We start from the raw sequence: 21,468 nt of genomic DNA, 5'->3' as shown, positions 1-21,468 counted from the left end.
CAAACTTACAGGTAGGTAGCAATCTTCCCAGGGAGAGCTGTTTGGGGGTGCGAGGCCTGTACTACAACACCCACCATCCCCCCTCCCACCCCTGAGCAGGATGGAGCACCCCCACCCACCCAGAAACATGTGACAGCCATTGTATGGTTCACCTTTACCTAACAGGTAGGTAGCCATCTTCACAGGGAGGGCTGTTTGGGGGTGGAAGGCCTGCACTACAACTCCCACCACCCTCCTGTCCCACCCCTGAGCAGGATGGAGCACGCCCAGCCAGAAGCATGTGACAGCCATTGTATGGTTCACCTTCACCTAACAGGTAGGTAGCCATCTTCACAGGGAGCGATTTTTGGGGGTGGGAGGTCTGCATTATAACTCCCAACATCCTACCTACCTGTCCCACCCCTGAGTGGAGCACTCAAACTAAGTATGGACTGAAAATGCGTTACGCTCGCGGAATTTGAGAATTTTTGACAAATTTGCAGTTTGCGAATCGCGTGAATTTGTCAAAAAATTCGCAATTCACAAGCTGGCGGATTTGTTTGCCTGGTCGCGCTTCAAAAATACAATCTCTCGCGCGCGGCGGTGACTTACCGTGATTCTGAGTTCGCCGAGTTGTTTATCCCGGTTTGCGTGCGCTGCACCATTTTGGATCTTGCTGCATGATCGCACAAGACTTTTCGACCGAGAGTACGTCATAGCGGCTCGCCATCTTGCACTGCGAGAGTTTGAGAACGCGACTACGACATAAGGGCCCGCGATCACGTATCGCGGGAGTAAACAATTGCGAACACGTAGATGCGACGCGCAGCTGACTTCCGGCGGGAGATTTGAACAGCTCGCTTTCCCGAACTTGCAAAAATTGCAATTCTGCACAAGAAATCTACCGCAGTCAGCATAAACCTTCTGAAAATGATGATTTGGATCAGAATAACTCCTCAGATTGACATTTGGCTGCACTTTTTTGTGCAAGGAGTCCATTTTTGGGGGTGGGAGGAAGGAAGTGCCCCAGAGTCTACAACTTCCTGTTCCTGTCCAGCAGGCTCCCCCCAGTGCTTTGTCCATGTCCTGGTCCCTTTTCATTTGGATCTGGAGCTGAAAGGATTACTGTTTGTGGCTGCTGCTGGATATTTGTATTTGAGGACTTTTTGTTTGGATCACCTTTGGATTACTTTTGGATTTGAGATTTTACAAGTTGGTGTTGTTTGTTTGGGGCATTGCAGTTGCTGCAACTACAATTGTAAAACTTTTTCACAACTTTAAAAAAAATATATTGTGGGTAGGCACAGTATCCAGTAGGCCCAGGGTTAGTCATGGGTGCATGATACAACTGTTTCTGTGAGTTTTGTTGAGCTTAAATATCATTTATGTCATGAAATTGAATAGCTCACTGTTATATGTGGAATTTTTTATTTTATTTTGTGGTGTGTGTAAAGCCACACTAGCCAGTAGGCCCAGGGTTAGTCAGTGGTGCACGGATCAAGGCTTTCTGTGGGGTCTTTTGAATTTAAACATCATTTAGGGCATGGATGGCATTGGATTGTGGTGATTGTGTGTGTTTTTCGATTTTTTGGGGTGGTGTTTGGGCCTAGCCATGTGGTTGGGGGCCATTTTGAGGCCTGGTCCAGGCAGGGCCTGGCCATGTGGGTGGGGGTCAAGAGGCAATTTTGAAGCTAGGCAGTGTGCCTGCTTTGTGCCATAGGCCTGCACGCAGTCTGCCCTGCTTTAATCCATTATACCCAGGGGAAGTCAGTGGTGCACGAACCAAGGCTTTCTGTGGGGGCTCTTGAATTGAAACATCATTTAGGGCATGGATGGCATTGGATTGTGGTGTTTTTTTTCGATTTTTTGGGGTGGTGTTGGGAGCTGGCCATGTGGGTGAGGGCCATTTTGAGGCCTGGTCCAGGCAGGGCCTGGCTATGTGGGTGGGGGTTAAGGGGCCATTTTGAAGCCAGGCAGTGTGCCTGCTTTGTGCCATAGGCCTGCACCCAGTCTGCCCAGCTTTAATCTATTAAGCCCAGGGGTAGTCAGTGCTGCATGGACCAAGGCTTTCTGTGGGGTCGCTTGAATTTAAACATCATTTAGGGCATGGATGGCATTGGATTGTGGTGATTTTTGTGTGTTTTTCGATTTTTTAGGGTGGTGTTGGGGCCTGGCCATGAGGTGGGGGCCATTTTGAGGCCTGATCCAGGCAGGGAATGGCGATGTGGTTGGGGGTCAAGGGGCCATTTTGAAGCCAGGCAGTGTATTCTGTGCCATAGGCATGCACCCAGTCTGCCCTGCTTTCATCCATTATGCCCAAGGGTAGTCAGTGGTGCACGGACCAAGGCTTTCTGTGGGTTCTCTTGAATTTTAACATCATTTAGGGCATGGATGGCATTGGATTGTGGTGATTTGTGTGTGTTTTTCGATTTTTTGGGGTGGTGTTGTGGCCTGGCCATGTGGGTGGGGGCCATTTTGAGGCCTGGTACAGGCATGGCCTGGACATGTGGTTAGGGGTCAAGGGGCCATTTTGAAGCCAGGCAGTGTGCATTGTGCCATAGGCCTGCACCCAGTCCGCCCTGCTTTCATCCATTATGACCAGGGGTACTCAGTGGTGCATGAAACAACTCTCTCTGTGTGGTCTCTCTTCTATTAATGTAAACATCCATTTTTGATTAGAAATAATTGCAATTTTTAGTTTTGGTATTTCCGTTTTTGGGTGTGTTGTAATAATTAAATGCCTAGTTGCAAATATTAATTGAAGCACGACATATGCAACATCTGTTTAACTGATGTTCCTCTGGCTTCCTTTGCTTTTAGGTCCACAAAGAGAACCAAGAAACATCCTCATTGTTCATCATCAGTGCCAGCCAAGAAGAAGTCCTGCTGCGGTGTGTGCAGCACAACGTCAGTTGACGTCATGTGTGGCCACAGACAACTCTGCAACTCGTGCAACTGTGGCCTGCTGTTCTGACATCTGAAGAAGATGGGCCCAAAGAAAGGTGGCCGTAGCTCCTCTACCAAGAAAGTTGCCAGTGCCACTGCCAGTAAGAAGGAGCAGAAGAAGCAAGTGGCGCCACTTACCAAGGAGACTGGTGTGCCCACAGACACTTTTTTGGGAAAAAAAACTACGCCTGCAGCAGCGGTGTCCACTGGGGACCAAGCTGGGAGCAGCACCTCAGCTTCATTGGTCTCAGTGCCACCACGCCAAGTTTGGCCCAAGGCCATGAGTGCCGCAGAGGAAGCCCCTTCAATTGCTCAATCACCATCGACCAGTGATGTTGGCGATGACTAATCGCAAGAAATTAGCATTCAATCAACGCAGGTTGTAACTCATCTGACGAGTGTTCAACCACAGCCGCAATGACAACCACAGGTGCAACAAGGAGAGGCGAAAGGAGTGGCACAAGTAGAGGCGCAAGTAGAGGCGCACGTAGAGGCGCAAGTAGAGGCGCAAGGAGTTGCGCAAGGAGTGGGGCAAGGAGTGGCACAAGTAGAGGCCCATGGAGAGGCGCAAGTAGAGGCGCATGGAGAAGCGCACGGAGAAGCGCATGGAGAGGCACAACTGCCCACAATGCTTGTTCCTCCAGAAGTAGGGGCACATCAGGAAATCAAGATTCAAGCGGAGGTATCATCCGAGCAAGCCACTCCTCCTGATGATCTATTGTCTTCCAGATCCCCAGCAAGAAAAAGGTCAAGGAGGGCTAGTACAAATTCTTCTTCAAGCTCCCTTCCTTCTGATGATCTTAATTGGAACCCACCAATGCAGTCTGAGAGGGAGGCACGCCATGAGCCGACAAAGGTAGCTAAGCCTAAAAGGAAGGTTCCCACAAGGCTTTCGCTTATGGGTGATGACGACAAACAAGAAGTAGAAGTGGTGTATTCTGCTGCTGATGAACAGTTTGACAAGGACGACCCAGTCATCATAGTCGTCACTCCAGCCCCAGTGGGCATGCAGCAGACAGACATTTTGACCCTATCCCGAATTGCTGCTGAGCAGGATGTGGGCCGCGTGGCGCTGGTACCACCACCATCACAGGGAACTACTACACCAACACGACCTACAGCTTCCATATTTTCTCGTCAGAAGGGCCGGCAGGGACCTCCATCCAGCTCGACCTCCATTACCTCAAGTAGTGGTGCTGTATATGCACAACAAAGTCAAATTCAGCCACGCCCATCCTCCACTTCATCTAGCATTGAAACTGAAAGTAGCACCTCCACCACCAGCAGAAATCTCCAGTCCCCAGTTTGGGACTTCTTTAGTATTAGCAAAAAGGCAGAAAACCTAGTCATTTGTTCAATTTGTAAACCTTTAGTTAGTCGGGGTAAGCTTGGTACCAACTATCGTACCGGAGGCCAGAGAGGTCATCTCCAAAAACACCACACTATCCAGTGGCAGGCGCACCTAAGTAAGATCCGGGAAGCAAAAAGTACAAGAATTCCAAATGTATCTATTTATATTGCATCTGATGATGACGAGGGGCTGATCGTTCAGGGGGGGACGTGAAGAAGCGACAGACATTTTTTCTGGTACACACAGTACCCCTGGCAGCAGCACTGCAGTGGTAGCGCCCGCACCCTCTACCCCAGCAACATCAATGAGGCACATTAACAGTCTGGGAGAGACACCAATGCAAAAAAGTACATCAATGAGCCTAACTGGGTTGAAGAATCTGCACACATTTCAGCCTTTCTATTAAGGCCCGGAAGCAGCTGAGGAAACTTCAACATGACCGTAGAGTGCCAGTCAGAGGACTCATCCAGGAGGTGGTAACGCGTTGGAAGTCAACCTTCTACATGCTTGAGCGTCTGTGTGAGCAGTGCTTGGTAATCAATTAGTATTTCTTTGCACTGGGTTCTTCTATGAAAGACATAAAGCTAGAGTTGGACGAATGGGACCTAGTTAAAAGCCTAACAGACATGCTTCGTCCTTTCGAGGTCTTCACGCGTGAAGTCAGCAGGGAGGACTGTACTTTGGGCAAAGCTATCCCATTGTTGCGCATGCTAGAGCATCAACTGAAGGCAGTGTCTTCAACGTTCAAAGATGATACTGGCAAGTAAGACGCATATCCGTTGGCGGAGAACTTATTAACCCGCCTAGTTGACAATGAAAGGCTTAAGAAAATACATACAGAACGACATTACATTTGTGCCACTATATTGGATCCACGGTACAAAAAGGCACTGGCCAGCAAAGCATTCATTCCTTTTACTGAAGCAGTTGTTTCAAAGTACAAACATTGGCTAGCTTTGTCAGCCACTCGGTTCGAAAAAGAGCGGCAGGAAATTGAAGGAACTGGCAGAAGTACTACTGAATCAGCAGGCCATCTGGTGTCAAGGTCCACTTCTGTGGCCGAAGGCAGTCACTTTCCTCACAGCTGTTACCGCCACCAGCAACCGTATCATCATCCTCACCTGCACCAGGCCCAGCCATAATATTGTCAGAAGCGGATTGGATAACTCATCAAGGGTTTGCTCATTCCAGTGTTGATGCAAAGGCTTCAGATGGTACGCAAAGTCCAGCACCCCTGGATGACCTTGAGTGGATGGTGCAGGCCTATCTGGATGACCCAACAAAGGTCTACATTGATCGCAACCCATTGCTGTATTGGTATGGGAAAATGGGTCAATGGCCACTGATCACCAAGCTGGCTCTAAATTATTTGTCCTGCCCACTCGCAAGCATGTCTTCCGAACGTGTTTTCAGTGCTGCTGTTGCCATTGTAACTTCAAAAAGGACCCGCCTCTCGCCCAAAAATGTGGAGAGGTTAACAATGATAAGATGAATCAGCACTTCATACCACCAGATTACAAAATACGTGAATCCACGCAGGAAGAAGAGGACACCGACTTAGGTGATGGAAGTTCTTCTCTGTTAGCTGACCTACTCCCGTCTCAATTTACAGAGTTTGAGGACGAGCTCTACTTCCCTGACACCTAGGCCTGAAACTGACTTCCTTCTTTTTTTCGTCCTGACTCCTTATTCACTTTTACTCCTGTGTGTCTTTCTTTGTTTTGCAACTTTTACCACAACAAAACTCTAATCACAACAAATCCATCAGCAGCACTGTCTTAGTCTTATTTCCTTATTGAAGGTGCCACTGTCTGCAATCCTGAAGTTCACAAGTTCACAACTCAGTCATGATCCTCTATCCTCCTCCTCCAGACTTCCCCTATCCATTTCCCTCAAGGCAGATGGCTGGATTACGCAGAATGAAGAAACTGTCGCTTCGTAGACGAGTCCCCTCAAACAAAGTGGGACTGAAATTACTGACTATATGCTGATTGCTGACAGTTACTTCTGAAATTGACACGAGAGGCTGCCCTGTGGGCCTTCACTTTAAGAACAAGATGCGGACAAAAAGTGGAACAGGTAATGAATAATGAGATGGCATGCAGTGGACAGCACTGGCTGTCTGGCTCTGATGAAAGCAATTGCTGTTTGTTTGTTGTGCATGAAATGAATCATATGTCTTCTGTTATTATTTAATCTTTTACAGACTAAATGTAACTCACGTCTACTCTGTTTTTTTAACCTTGTTTAATTCAAATTGTATTTCTACTGCAGGGGCCACTACGTTGCATTTTTTAATATGCAAAATGTCCCGGGACTCACTGTGTGTGTAGACTACTAGAGTGCGACTGCATGAACAACATTGAGTTTGCCAATATACCATCATGATGATGAGTCTTGATGATCAAACATACATAATATCTTTTTTCTTTACAGTCACTCACTGGGATGGATGGATCATCATCGTCGGTTTACAGAACAACTATGGCCATTTCGTGAGTTGCAAACAGGTAAACCAGTCAACAACAACTACAGCAGAACTACATGTCTGTCTAGTCATGGTATGGAGTGGTCGAGCCAGTGTAGTGTTGTTATGCCGGACTCCAGACAGCAGTTCATGTAAAATTGTGGCTATGTGGCTTGCAGCATACAATTAGATATGCTTTGTCTGTCTGTGTCAAAGAGATATGCTACATCAGGTTGCTTCGCTCAGTGGTGCCTGCCTTGACCGTTTGCATGGCCCTGGCCTGCTGTGTGCTAAGTAATTACTATCCTTGAAAAGGAGACTCAGAGTACGCACTTTAGAAATGATGCTTGTATATAATACTGTTGCCTCTGAAACTTAAAGTGTTATTTTTGCACTACACACCGTACCTTATATTTTTTTCTCCATGGTGTTTTAATATCACTTCCTGTTTTTCCATCAACAAATACAGGCCGGCATTTACCCTGTGCAATGGGAAAAACGATTAACTCAGGCTTACCATTAGCGATCCGCAATTCCGCATCTGCCAGGCAGTCAGTGGACAGTGTGTCTGTCTGGTCACCAAGATTGCTCGACGGAGCGTCAGATGGAATGGAGGACTAACGCGAATAAGAGGAATGGCTGGACGCATGCAACTTCCCAAATTGAACAGGACAACTACAACATACAGTTACAGTATCCTCTTCACTTCTCCTTATCTTTTAAATAATGTTATTGTTGTGAACTTCTATGAGTGTGACTCTGTGCGTTTGTTTGCTCTCTGCTTCAGATTCATCCCTCCAGCTATTTGATAAGTTTCTGTATTATTTTTAAAACTAATTTAATGTTCTAATAAGTGTCTATTCTCTCTGAGGGCAGATAGGCAAGTGAAATTGCGTAATTACTGCAGCCCTGTGCTGTCAAATTGTTTCTTCATAGTTAGTAAGTTGTAGTAAGTACTACTTTTCAGTAACCTAACAATCCATTTAGCAAACAACTTCATGCATGCTGTAGTGCACTTCCTTTATGTCTTTTGTTTTTCTTCATTTGTTGTTTGTCCATGCTGTGTTTGTTTTTCCTCTCTCTGTGGAAAAGTAAATTTTGCCATGTTCTGTGTCCCTACGCCTCATCCATCATAGGTTATGTGTGCATGATTAAATATGCATATGTACTCCCCATGTTCGATTCAAGACGCAATTATAGTTGTGTCCACCTCTAATATGCCAGTTTCCAGTCCTCGTGAATACTACGAATATCAGGCCTATGTAAAGCTACGTTGCCACGTTTCTCAGTGTGCACGTTATTCCATTGTAAAGTCCCCGTTTCTAGGCCTCAAAAGGGCCTGGACACCAGATTCAGCTCCTGTCTCCTACAGCCTCGCTGAGGAGCGATACAGCCCCCACCTGTATCCTCGACCCTTCACTTACTTCCTGCCTCGCAGTGCCCGGTTCAGCTGGCTCTGCCTCTGAGTCTGCCAAAAGTATGTTATGATTCCAGTTATCAGTTCAGTCCTCCTTCTCTACATTCCTAAACTACTGAACCTCATCAATAGTTTCCGTTATTGTCTAGCCTTCACGTCTCCACGTTAGAGAAATACTGCATTTAATGGTCATTTAATATTCTTCATCACGCACTACATGTAGAATAATGCATGGTCCAGTCTTAGAATCAAGTTAGCCTTTCCCCTCCTAACTTATAGTTTATATCAACATGTTCTCTAAACATCAGATACTAGATACTGTTTAGGTACATGTCGCCCTGACTCTCCAGACTTCAGTCTCTTCTCCTAGCACAGAGTTCATAGCCCCCAGCTTCTCCTAGTGATACGTCATTGCCAGTTTGCGCGCACCACCAGGTTAGAGGTCCCGGCTCCTCAGGTAGCCCCCTCCATGGTTTCCGCCCCATTCATGACATATTCTGTTACGTTTGCATCACATGTCTATGTATACGCCCTGTTACACCTCTTTTCCACCCTTATCTTTCGCGACTGCTACGCGTCACACCTTCTGCTCCACCCACTGCTACGCCTATTGCACTGTAATGCTATGTGTTTGCGTTATGTATATATGCTCATGCACTGTTATTAAAAAAGTCATCCGTTCCCCTTGTCCCGATCCTGACACCAGCAGCGCTGCTGGGCCCTGTCATCCTATTCCTATGCAGGTTGTCCTGTTCCTGTCCTTATGCTGTATTAAACCTGCAAAAACTCCTACTACCTCGAATCTTGACTCTTATTTATTGAGCTATCTGTTATGATATATGTCTAGTCAAAAAGAGAGGTATTATTTATTTATTTACCACATAATGGCGCCCGAATAGGGACTTGCCCTTTCCCCACGCGTCGGTGAAGCCACGCCGACCCCCTGACCCTCTGCAGCCGTGACGGAACCATACCGTGCACCGGCAGATATTTCTGCTTCAAGTATCCCTCAGGCCCACGGAGGAGACGGAGGAGGCGGTCCAGCATCCAAACGAGACGGTGGAGGAACGCGGCGAGTCCCGACCAGAGCCCAAGCCGAGAGTCCAAGGTCCGAGGTATCCGGAGGTCCACCCGTAACTGAAGTCCGAAGTTCGTCGTCCGTCGTCGTAGCAGTCCAGTCCAGTCCGAGGCTTTTCGTTCTTGCTGCCCGGTGAGTACCATTACTGGGGTAGTATCTAGACAGGGTCAATCTAAATTGACTCTGGTCCGTGGGTTGGTGGTACACAGACTCACAAACGAAGTGTCCACTTCGGTGGATGCGGGTCCTGACGTGTCTCTTTATGAGACCGGTAAGTTTCGTACTGTTTCAGCAGTGCATCTAGTTCCTGTTCTAGTCAGTTCTGTTCTCGAGAAAATTCATGTATTCTGTGTTCTGTATTCCAGGTAGTATTCTGTCCGAACTGTTATTTTTAAATGTTCTTCATGTATTTTAATGTCGTGGTATGAATGGGGAATAAGTATCGTGTTCATTGTGTATTGTATTGTGTCTAGATTATAGTTCAGTCATGCCGCTCTTTTCGAAATTACGTCAGTTAAAAACCAGAAAGGGTCTGCTGGAAGCAGCAGTTCCAGTTCCGCCTAGGGACAGTCCAGGTCATTTTATGTATCAGAAGCATGGCATAAGCGCCATATTGTATCTAGATTTATGGGTAGAGTATACCAAACGGTTAGAAGAAAAGTATAGATGGCCCGTATCGGGTACATGGGATGCCGAGTGCATCATGCGAGTAGAAGAAGCATTATGGAAAAAGAAAGCCAGACAATCACAGAAAGATGCCATCGAGTTATGGCGTAAAGAAGCTCATAAAAGAACCGAAAAAGAAATCAGAAAGTCAGAATTAAGTAGAGAATCCTTGGAACGAGCCCAAGAAAAAGAACTAATCGAGATAGGTGAACAAGTCAAAGCCGAACAGTCAGACAGACAGAGGCATGCCCTTAATAGGGGTATGTATCCTCTCCTTGCCGAGGGCTTGCCAAAAGCGACCCCAGAGGCATCCAGTAATTTCCCGCCACCATTAGTTCCGACCAAGCTACGTCACAAACAGACCGCAGCTGATATTTTTATTTCGTCCTATTTGGACGACACAGTCCCAGAATATGCAAATCCTGTTCGCGCTCCGCCAGTCCCTGTAAATCAGGCACTTCCCGCTTCTCCAGACACCGGAGTACCTGTCACGGTACCCCCGGTCCAGCCCGCCATACAAGTCCAGCCTACATTTCCATTTCCCACTCTGCCAGGACGAAGAGCCTCAGTAGACGACTCTAGTTTAGGGGCCGCAGGGGGAGGTACTCCTCAAACCCCGCCGCCACACAAGCGTTTAACGACAGCCGAATTACATGCACAAGCGTCACAGCGTACGCCCAGACATCAGACTGTAGCAGAAATAAGAAAATCCCTTGCCGAATGCGGCTATGATCCAGTCCCAGGCGAGGATAATATGGTTTTATATTCATTCCGCGTAAGAAAGGTGGCCGAGTATCTAGTCACCTTACCGAATATGAAAGAAGATCTAGACAGAATATATCGTTTCATCCGTACAGGGGATGATCCAGAAAGCATTAGCGAGGCCATGTCTCAAAGGAAAGCCGAGATCCAGCTCATGATATTAAAGTTTCTGATCAATTGTCTAATAAGAGAACAAGATTATCCGTCTAAAGATCAAGCCGAAATGAAAACCCTGACAAGGTGGAGTGATAATATAGCCGAGGGTAAGCACAAGACCGTCGGTGCTATGGAGAGTATGTACAAGAAAATCCGTAGAGAAATAATAAAGATACACGAACAACGTAAAGCAGCACAAGTAAGCGAGAAAGAAAGTAACTCTGATACTGAAGAGGTAGAAGACGAGAATCCCGCCAGAATAGCGTATGTAGGAAAATCTAGATTTCCAGATCGCCATTTACGCCTAGAACACAAGTCTATTTTTCATTCTCCAACACCAGAACAAGGTTCACTAGAACAAGTGTTTCAAGCTACCGATCACATTCTGAAATCACGAATCGGTTACAGTGAGTTAAGTACCATGCATGAACAAGAACTAGCCCGATCAGCAGTCCGATGGATTACTGATTCTACCACTTTTCCAGACGAAATAGTGGCACAAATGTTTCTGAAAATGCCCCCAGCCGAACAACGACTGGCGGGTATGTATATGATCCAGCACCTCATTACTTTGTATGAGGGTCAACACTCTGATCCAGGTCCGTTACATGATGTCCTGAACGAGTTACTCCAGTATAGATGGAAAGGTCTAGGTACCGACTTAATTAGTGTCATTCTAGAACAGCGGCACAAATATAGAACGTTTTTGAACCCGCATTTTGTTCATGTCTCACCCCCAGAAAGTAAACCATTTTACATGGAGAGACAGAATCCGTTACAAGAAGTCCACCCAGTTAGAGGAACGGGTGGCGAACTAGAACGAGTGTTTGTTTACACTCCGATTACAAAGATGGAACTCCTCGAGATGAAGAAATTAATTCCCTGTCATGACAAAGATCCAGCAGGGTTCCATAGAGAATTAAAAGACATGCTCCGTATGGGAGAATACACATATCCAGATATAATTAAAATGTTAAAGGTTCTGCTGCCCGCAGGGGTGTATGAAAAGCTCAAGGAAAAAGAATGGGAGGTGGGAGAGAAAAAGATCGATTGGGCAGTTCTAGAAGCTGAAGACAAGGCACGAGTACCAGGTACCGGTCTTGGAGATAAATGTAAAGAATTACCGGCATTATTAATACAAGTTTTACCCAGATTATTGACAACTAGAAAAGAAGACTGGGATGCAATCTCAGCCTGTAAACAGAAGCAAGATGAGGATATTAGTGATTTTTATTCTAGATTTGAAAAATGTTTCAGCATCAACAGTGGCCTCAAGACAAGTAGTGAGTCATACCCTCACCTTTTTGTTACCAAATTAGTCGAGAATTCAAGTCCACAAATTAAAAATCGAGTTTTGAAAGTCGAAAGTACCTGGCAAGCTAATACCCCGTCCCAGATGTTGCAAATGCTCCAATACCACCAGAATAGAATCAGAGAAGAGCAAGAACACGAAAGAAAACGTATGAAAGACACGAAAATGAAAGTACTAGTTGCACAATCTGTTCCTCAAGACAGTCAGAAGAGGGGTCCGAATCAAGCCAGTCATCCTGCAGCTCCCGTTAAAGGGAACTGCAATTATTGTAAACAGCCAGGTCATTTTATAAATGAGTGTGCAGTTCTGAAACACAACATAGCTACCGGTAAGACTAAAGAAAGACCACGTCCGCCTAGACAAGAACAAGTTTCACAGATTCCTCAGCCACAGAATGCACAACAGACAGTTACAGCTCCGCAGCCTATCGCTGCAACACAGCATGTTACATCGCAGATGTACCAGTATGCACAGTCTGAGTATCCAGAGTACCAACAGTATTCATGAAACAGCCTAGAGAGGGAGGTAGGCTTGCCTCTCATCGAGATACCTGTAGATCAAGAAGGTCCCTATGTTCACAGTCAAGTATTAGGGAAAGACAGAAAGTTTTTGATTGATACAGGGGCAAGTAGGACCACAATTAGTCACGCCGAAGTTCCAGGGGCTCCGCTCTCAGGCTCAAGAAATGTTTCCCTTGGATTTTCAGGAAAACCTATCGTAAATGAGATTTCAAAACCAGTTACTCTAGAAGTAGGTCCATTGTCCCGCACTACTGATCTGTTACTTACTAAGTCATGTCCAGAAAATCTATTAGGCATTAAAACACTGAAAGAGTTAGGTGCAGTTATATGCTGTTCCCCAGAGGGAATACGATTGTTCCTACGTGACTTCAAGGGTCACTATGTATTACGAGATTTTGATTCAAGACTGTCTAATGTTCCGCAGCACTTATGGGCGCAAGGTCCAACTGATGTAGGTTACATGCAAATCACACCCTATCGTGTGACTCTCAAGCCAGGTGTAGTGTTACCACGAATCAGACAGTACAGATTGCCACCTGAGGCTGTAGCAGCCTTATCCAAAATTATTGACGAGCTCATGGCTCAAGGAGTAGTTGTAGAAACTGACTCCAATGTATGTAATTCTCCGATCATTCCAGTCATGAAACGTACTGATCCAAATGCACCCCCAGTATATCGATTAGTGATTGACCTACGAGAGCTTAATAAGTGTATTATTCCGCAGTACCCAGTTGTCCCAGACATCTCTTCCCTATTAACGGCCATTGATTCCGAAGCCACGTTCTTCACTGTCATAGACCTCAAGAACGCATTTTTCAGTGTTCCTATTCATCCAGACAGCCAGTTCCTTTTCGGATTTTGTTTAAATGGAAGGAGCTATATGTTTACACGAGCTCCTCAAGGTTTCACAGAAAGTCCTAGTATTTACAGTCAAGCACTCAAGAGACAACTAGACAACATTCACATGCCAACTGACACTGCCCTGCTCCAGTATGTCGATGATCTACTGATCACAGCCCGTTCTGAACGTGCTTGCGAGCAAGCATCCCTTACAGTCTTGTATTTCCTAGCCGAGATGGGGCACAAGGTGTCCCCTTCTAAGCTTCAATTCTGTGTCCAGCAAGTGGTCTACTTAGGACACTTACTGTCCAAGAGGGGTAGGCAGTTGACACCAGACCGTATCCAGTTAATAGCGAGTCTTCCTCAGCCAAGACCCAGAAGGAGGTACGTGCTTTTATTGGCCTTACTTCTTATTGCAGACAATGGATTCCTCAGTATGCATTTCTAGCCAAAGCACTGATACAGTTAACGACACAGGAGGCAGCCGTATCGACTGTCCTCCCTTGGACATCTGAACATACACTTAGTTTCAATGAGTTAAAGAAAGCCCTATGCCAAGCTCCAGTTCTAGCGACACCGAACTACAGTAAGCCTTTTACACTTTTCGTTACTGAACGTGAAGGTACAGCATTATCTGTTCTCACACAAGATCAAGCAGGACAATACAAGCCCTGTGCTTATTTTTCTTAAAGAGAAAGGTGTGGACTGGCTAGTAGCTCTGCCAGTCGCTTTATTTTATATGCGCATGGTCGCACATTCCAGATCAGGTCTGTCCCCGTATGAGGTCGTATTCGGCCGCCCCCCTAACATGTGGGGTACTCCTAGACCCCGAAGTATTACCGATGTTTCAAGTAATATGCTGACAGATTACCTAGCTTCCTTGATGTCTGCCCTCAACTCATGTCGTTCACAGGTTGCCGCCGCATTTCCAGACAATACCGAGGTGGCACCGCACGAAATCGTTCCAGGATCCATGGTGATGGTCCGCAACTTTGACAGATCAAGTCCGCTGGAGCCTCGCTGGAAAGAGCCCCGACAGGTCCTTCTCACCACCCGTACAGCCGTGAAGTTGGAAGGACGCAAAGGCTGGGTGCACCTTTCTCATATTAAACTTTTTAATGGACTGAAACCCGTCTTAAAGAACATTTCCCAGGATTTGAAGGATTGCCAAAATATTGTTCTCAAGGACTGTCCCGCAAATGACATTGTTACTGCACCTCCCCTGTTAGAGAAAACTCCGCAACAGGAGTATAAACTAAAACTCCGGTCTAGTAAAATAAGTCAGTCAGTTTGATTGTCTAAGTCCTCCCCTAGGTGAAACGGTTAGACTGTTTCTGACATGTATAAAATAGACCCCCATAGTGAGAGAGTTAGTCAAAACTCAATCCGATGTATCGTTTTTCTATGTTTCATATTATTTCTCAGCATTATGATTTCCTGCACCAGTTATGCATTTTTCTTGTATTTCCCAGTTCTTCATGTAAATAAGTCTGCAAATGCTACAATAGAGCACACGTTTAGTGATCTGCCTCCTCATGAACTCTCTTACCGCCTCGCTATGCGAAATAATACTTTTATCCGCATGTTACATTACTCACACCAGACCAGCAATGCCACTAATTGTTGGGTGTGTGGTCGACTCCCCCCTTTCCAGACGTCGAAGGGAATTCTGCCACTTTTTCCTTATCCATTCTCACATAATGGTTCGTGTGGAGCATGGTCCACGTTAACGTCATCCTCAACAGATATGTCTTTTCTTAACAGTACATGTTTTCCAGACAAGCAAGGTCTTCCCCACAGAACAGGTTTAGATCTAGAAAATGAAGTGTATAATTTAGGTAATTATTCGTCGAATTTCATGGTCCTGAATGTTCAGTCTGATACTACTCCAGACTTACCTGCTATTTCAGTACTACCAGTCAAAGGCGAATTATGTGTCCGAAATTATGGTTCCGTACATGTAGGACATAGTGATTGTACTACTATTGTCAAGTATAGTGACAGTGGGAAATCTATCTTCAAAGCTTCACGTCATTCTTATTTTATTTGTGGTCAAACTGCATATGTTCGTCTGCCCCTCGATTGGGAGGGAACCTGTTACATTGCCTTCCTACTGCCACCTGTTTTCCTAGCCCCACCTGATTATCATAGAAACACACATCTAGTACACGTTAGACATAGAAGGGAGTCCCCCATTGTCGATTATACTGAAACTGCTCTAGAACAGTATACAGATTTCAATAGAGGGTTCTTCTTCTTTATAGGACCTATCCAGAATAGTAAACTGATCCGTAGGTTAACCAGAACTCTCGAAGCTGTAGTAAATGAGACTGCCTCTGCTCTAGGTAACTTAACCGAAGAGCAATCTGCTATGAGATTTGTCGTTTTACAGAATCGTCTCGTCCTTGACGTCATACTGGCCGATAGGGGCGGGGCCTGTAGAGTCATCGGATCCAGTTGCTGCATTTTCATTCCAAATAACGCGCCGTCTGTTTATTCAGCTATAACCAGACTCCATAAAATTGCCCATCTGATACACCAAGACCCAGGCACCTGGACATGGTCCGGTTGGTTCTGGAATATAATTTCCGCATGGGGATGGAAAGTCTTGTCCTTTCTAGGTATTGCAGTAGCGATCATATTTAGCTGCTGCCTCTGTATACAATGTGGCCCTGCGATTTGCGGCATTTGTGCTACCTCTTGTATTCCTAGTCCCAAGCCCCGTTCTAAATCCCGTTCCAGGATAATTCGAGACGAGCAAATGATACTGTATGAAATGATAGACGGTATCATGAAAATTGATGTTTCCTGATGGAAACGTAGTGACAAGGAGGGAATGTGGAAAAGTAAATTTTGCCATGTTCTGTGTCCCTACGCCTCATCCATCATAGGTTATGTGTGCATGATTAAATATGCATATGTACTCCCCATGTTCGATTCAAGACGCAATTATAGTTGTGTCCACCTCTAATATGCCAGTTTCCAGTCCTCGTGAATACTACGAATATCAGGCCTATGTAAAGCTACATTGCCACGTTTCTCAGTGTGCACGTTATTCCATTGTAAAGTCCCCGTTTCTAGGCCTCAAAAGGGCCTGGACACCAGATTCAGCTCCTGTCTCCTACAGCCTCGCTGAGGAGCGATACAGCCCCCACCTGTATCCTCGACCCTTCACTTACTTCCTGCCTCGCAGTGCCCGGTTCAGCTGGCTCTGCCTCTGAGTCTGCCAAAAGTATGTTATGATTCCAGTTATCAGTTCAGTCCTCCTTCTCTACATTCCTAAACTACTGAACCTCATCAATAGTTTCCGTCATTGTCTAGCCTTCACGTCTCCACGTTAGAGAAATACTGCATTTAATGGTCATTTAATATTCTTCATCACGCACTACATGTAGAATAATGCATGGTCCAGTCTTAGAATCAAGTTAGCCTTTCCCCTCCTAACTTATAGTTTATATCAACATGTTCTCTAAACATCAGATACTAGATACTGTTTAGGTACATGTCGCCCTGACTCTCCAGACTTCAGTCTCTGCTCCTAGCACAGAGTTCATAGCCCCCAGCTTCTCCTAGTGATACGTCATTGCCAGTTTGCGCGCACCACCAGGTTAGAGGTCCCGGCTCCTCAGGTAGCCCCCTCCATGGTTTCCGCCCCATTCATGACATATTCTGTTACGTTTGCATCACATGTCTATGTATACGCCCTGTTACACCTCTTTTCCACCCTTATCTTTCGCGACTGCTACGCGTCACACCTTCTGCTCCACCCACTGCTACGCCTATTGCACTGTAATGCTATGTGTTTGCGTTATGTATATATGCTCATGCACTGTTATTAAAAAAGTCATCCGTTCCCCTTGTCCCGATCCTAACACCAGCAGCGCTGCTGGGCCCTGTCATCCTATTCCTATGCAGGTTGTCCTGTTCCTGTCCTTATGCTGTATTAAACCTGCAAAAACTCCTACTACCTCGAATCTTGACTCTTATTTATTGAGCTATCTGTTATGATATATGTCTAGTCAAAAAGAGAGGTATTATTTATTTATTTACCACATCTCCACAAAACTTTCCCAAAACCCCCATTCCCATCCAATTTTCAAACCCTAACCCTCTTCCTCCTGTCATATAGCTACTATATATCTTTATAATGCGTTAAGTTAGCATAGGCACATTACATGTTTAAACGCCATTTTTTCCTTTTGCTGCTTCTGCACACGACACTTAATTGTTGATTTAGCTTTCAACCTAGTAGTTTGTTGTGATTTACATGAGAATAATATGTTATTACTCTGGTATCAGCTTTGCTCAATAAACTATGTCTGTACAGAGAGTGCTGAAGCTTCAGGAACAACAAGATACTGAATTGTTATGAGGTCTGATCTTCGCGCCTTCATAGACATACCATAAGTGCAGCTTCCGCCAACTTTGGTTTTAAGGCGGGTTTTATATGGCTTTGCTGGACACACAAAAACACACTTGATGCTGTTCGCATGCAGAGAGAGCTGGTGTATGCTGATGTGATCTCTTCATTCTAGGATCCTGAGGTATGGGCCCGCCCTAATTCAACCCAAAGAGACCTTCTTAGCTATTAATATAATATGCGAGTTAGGGAGGGTGAGAAATAAGTGTTGTTAACCCTTATTCGTTTACAGCATGTTAACATGCTGTCACCATTCGCTTTTTATGGACTAGTAACTATGCTGATAACTTTGCTTTTGATAATATGTTTCCTTGTATTATCTAAGATACTGCGCCTGAGAAGACGGCATTAGTAAATAAATATTTCAAATGTTCACGTGTTCTCCTTTACTCCACGTTCTGGTTTGAAATGATTGTATAACGAAAGAGTGCTCATGTGTTCCACGTAACCTGAGGTATTGTAAGCTCATGTTCTGGTTTGTCTAAACATTGGGAGTTTGTTATGACCAATGAGACACTGTAGCTAGCTCGGTAAGGGGTTTGTTGGGTACTAATGCGAGTTTTGGGTCACCCTAATTTGCTGAGGTTCCAATCCTCTGTGCACAGTTCTGTGGGAGAACAGAAACCCTGCTACATGGGGCCCATACGTTGATGGTCTAATATCATGACACTCGAGTAGTATATCATTCAAACCTTAACCCCTTCACTGTCGTTTCCGGAAAACGGTGGTGTCGGTGAAACCTACCTATTTTTTGAAATAGGTCTTTTCAAGCTTGATTCTATCTAAAACGGTTTCTTTTGAATTACTACCCAGTTGTGCTACAAAGTTGACTTTGTTTTTCTGTGATTCCGGTGAAATCATGGCTGTGGCTGTGGCCATTGCGCAGCATAGTCGCATTGCGGTGCGCACCCATCTACAGACATACCAGGTCCCGTTGGAGGGCATGGCTGTGATTTTAGTGGTGTGTGCGGATCCGGCATACCCGTTTGAACTGTTTTACTCATGGGTAACGTTTCCGGCAGTGGACGCAAATTCTGGTGTGTTCCACACCTACACACCCTCCCCTGTACCGGCTGAATACACCCCGTACAGGGCACTGGAAATACCTATTGATCATTGGCAGCATCGCGTTTGGTTTGATGGCGCCCTCCCCCACTCTTTGTCCGCTGCGAGGTTAGGTCCTTTGTCCATTCCAGGCACGAATTGGCCTGCTTTGGGTGGATTTACCCCGCACCCGAATCACGGCGCTTGTCCCCTTGCGGATATTAGCAGACTACATGTTGTCTCGATTGCCGTGATTCGTGCATTAGTGCAATACATTGGTCGTCATCTCCCGGGAGGTCCCCCGGGGGGTCCGGCCGTTCAAACGGAACATGGCGGCTTGAGACTAAATCCGGTTATGGTCAATTCGGTTTTTGGTAAGCGTCCCGATGATAAGGATGACTTTCCTTTCTGGCTTGCCGAGAAGTTTGATCAACTGGAGGCTGTGTTTCCGAATTCTACTCCTGCTGATAAACATAGAATGTTGACGATTACTTTGCCTAAGGATTTAACTCCTGAGCTCATTGACTGTGAAAGCTGGGGAAAAACATTTGCGGCCGTTTATACGAGGTGTTTCGGCACCCCGTCTATGACCGTACTGCCTACGATCGTTAAGCGTGTTCAGGATGATCACGGACCGGAAGCAGCGGTTGAATTGGGTATGCGCCTGTGTGGTTCTTTTGAGATTGTTAGCGATCTCATTCTCTCCAATATCAAGGGAGATGCAGTGAACTTTCAGGTGTCGAATGCTTTGGCTGCTCTGCCCGATGCCGTTAAACCCCGTCAGTTAGCAAAGATAGTTGTGGGCGCATATAAAACGATTGGCCGCACAAGTAGAGGTCTGAAATATTTTGCAGTCAAGGAGAAAAAACAACCACAGGGACAGTCTGCAACAGCAGATGTCCAGCCCAAGTCCAATAAACAGAATTGGCCTAAAAAACAGAAACAGGGGAAGCAACAACAGCAGACTCAGGATTCATATCCTGCGCCACAAGTTCCTGCGCCGACAGAGAGGGTATATGATTTGCGCGATCGCGCGATGATTAAATCACCTGATAGATTTCAGGTTTCCGAACATCGCTCTCCTCGTTCCTGTCAGGACTCATCGGCCCTGAAGACCGGTGGAGGAGGAGGTGGTAGGGGACGTGGTGGCCAACAAGGACGTGGCCAGTCTCGCCAGACAGACGGCGCAGCGAAGCAGGAGGATTCTACGCCAAAGAGACAGCAGTTTACGAAAAAGAAAGTCGCCGCCTTAACAGCGCATCGATATGCCACAGATAGTGAGAACGCGGCTTCGGAATCTGACGTGGGCTCTGACCTTGCTGGACAGCGCGGCGGAGATTACCATAGTGAGAAAGGCGCTGCGTCCACTACTGAGGGTGACAGCGACTGATGTCTACGTTGTAATAGAAACAGCCGATACAAGACTTGCTCCCCCTGAAAGACTTTATGAAATTTTCCTGTTAATTGAAGGTGACATACAGCGTACCGTCAAAGGGGTATTTTGGGAACATCTGTCTTCTACATACGATATTTTGCTTTCGGAGGCTGACTGGCCCCCACCTTTTGTGCTCGCGGCGCCGCGAGGGGAGGAGGTAATCCTCCCCAGTTTCGCGAACACTGTCTCGAAAGAGCATGCGCAGCATTTTGCAGAACAGTGGGCTCGGGCTCTCGCTCCGGGTCTGTACCGTAACCAATGTGGTTGGGACAAATTATCCCCATGCCACGAAATTCCGTTGCGGTCTCAGCCGCAGCCTCAACCTCAATATCCCATTTGTCGTGAAGCAAAGGCTTCCGTCGCGGAAATCCTTGAACAATTGGAATATCAGGGAGTTATTGAAATGTGTGTGTCACCAATGAATAATCCTCTTTTTACTGTGACCAAGCCTGATGGATCTTATCGTTTGGTATTGGATTACCGGCATTTGAACTCGCATTGCCGTAACTGTGCAGTACAGAATACTCACGGCTCTGCCCTAGTGGATAGTCTAGTGCGTAAGCGTTTTAAAACAACGCTTGACATATCCAACGGTTTCTATGCCCACAGATTGGACAGCTTTAGGTCCCAATGGACCAGTTTTACATGCGCTGGGGTCCAAAACAAATTCCGGCGTCTCCCAATGGGCTATAAGAATAGTCCTGGTATATTTACCGCACGCATAGTCTCTATTTTGGAGACACTCGACCCGGATGTTGGTTCGTATGTGGATGACATATATCTCACAGACGACGATATTTGGGAGCATCTGTGTCGTGTAAATTCTGTTATTTGTAACTTTGCAGACATGGGTTACAAATTTAACTTTGCAAAATCGCACATTGCTGAGCACACAGTGTTGTTTCTGGGCTATGAGCTCAACAATGAAGGTAGAGGTTTGGCTCCTCACTTCTTGGAGAAATGCACACAGTTGCGCGCTCCAACTACACTGAAAAAATTACAGTCTTTGCTGGGCTTTTTAAATTTCAGGAGGACATACATTCCGGAATATGCCCAGCGTATCAAGCCTTTGTA

This window comes from Lissotriton helveticus, chromosome 4_1 (genome assembly GCF_964261635.1).
Source record: "Lissotriton helveticus chromosome 4_1, aLisHel1.1, whole genome shotgun sequence".
NCBI lineage: Eukaryota > Metazoa > Chordata > Amphibia > Caudata > Salamandridae > Lissotriton > Lissotriton helveticus.
The sequence above is the reverse complement of the archived record's forward strand: the minus strand, read 5'-3'. Positions refer to the sequence as shown.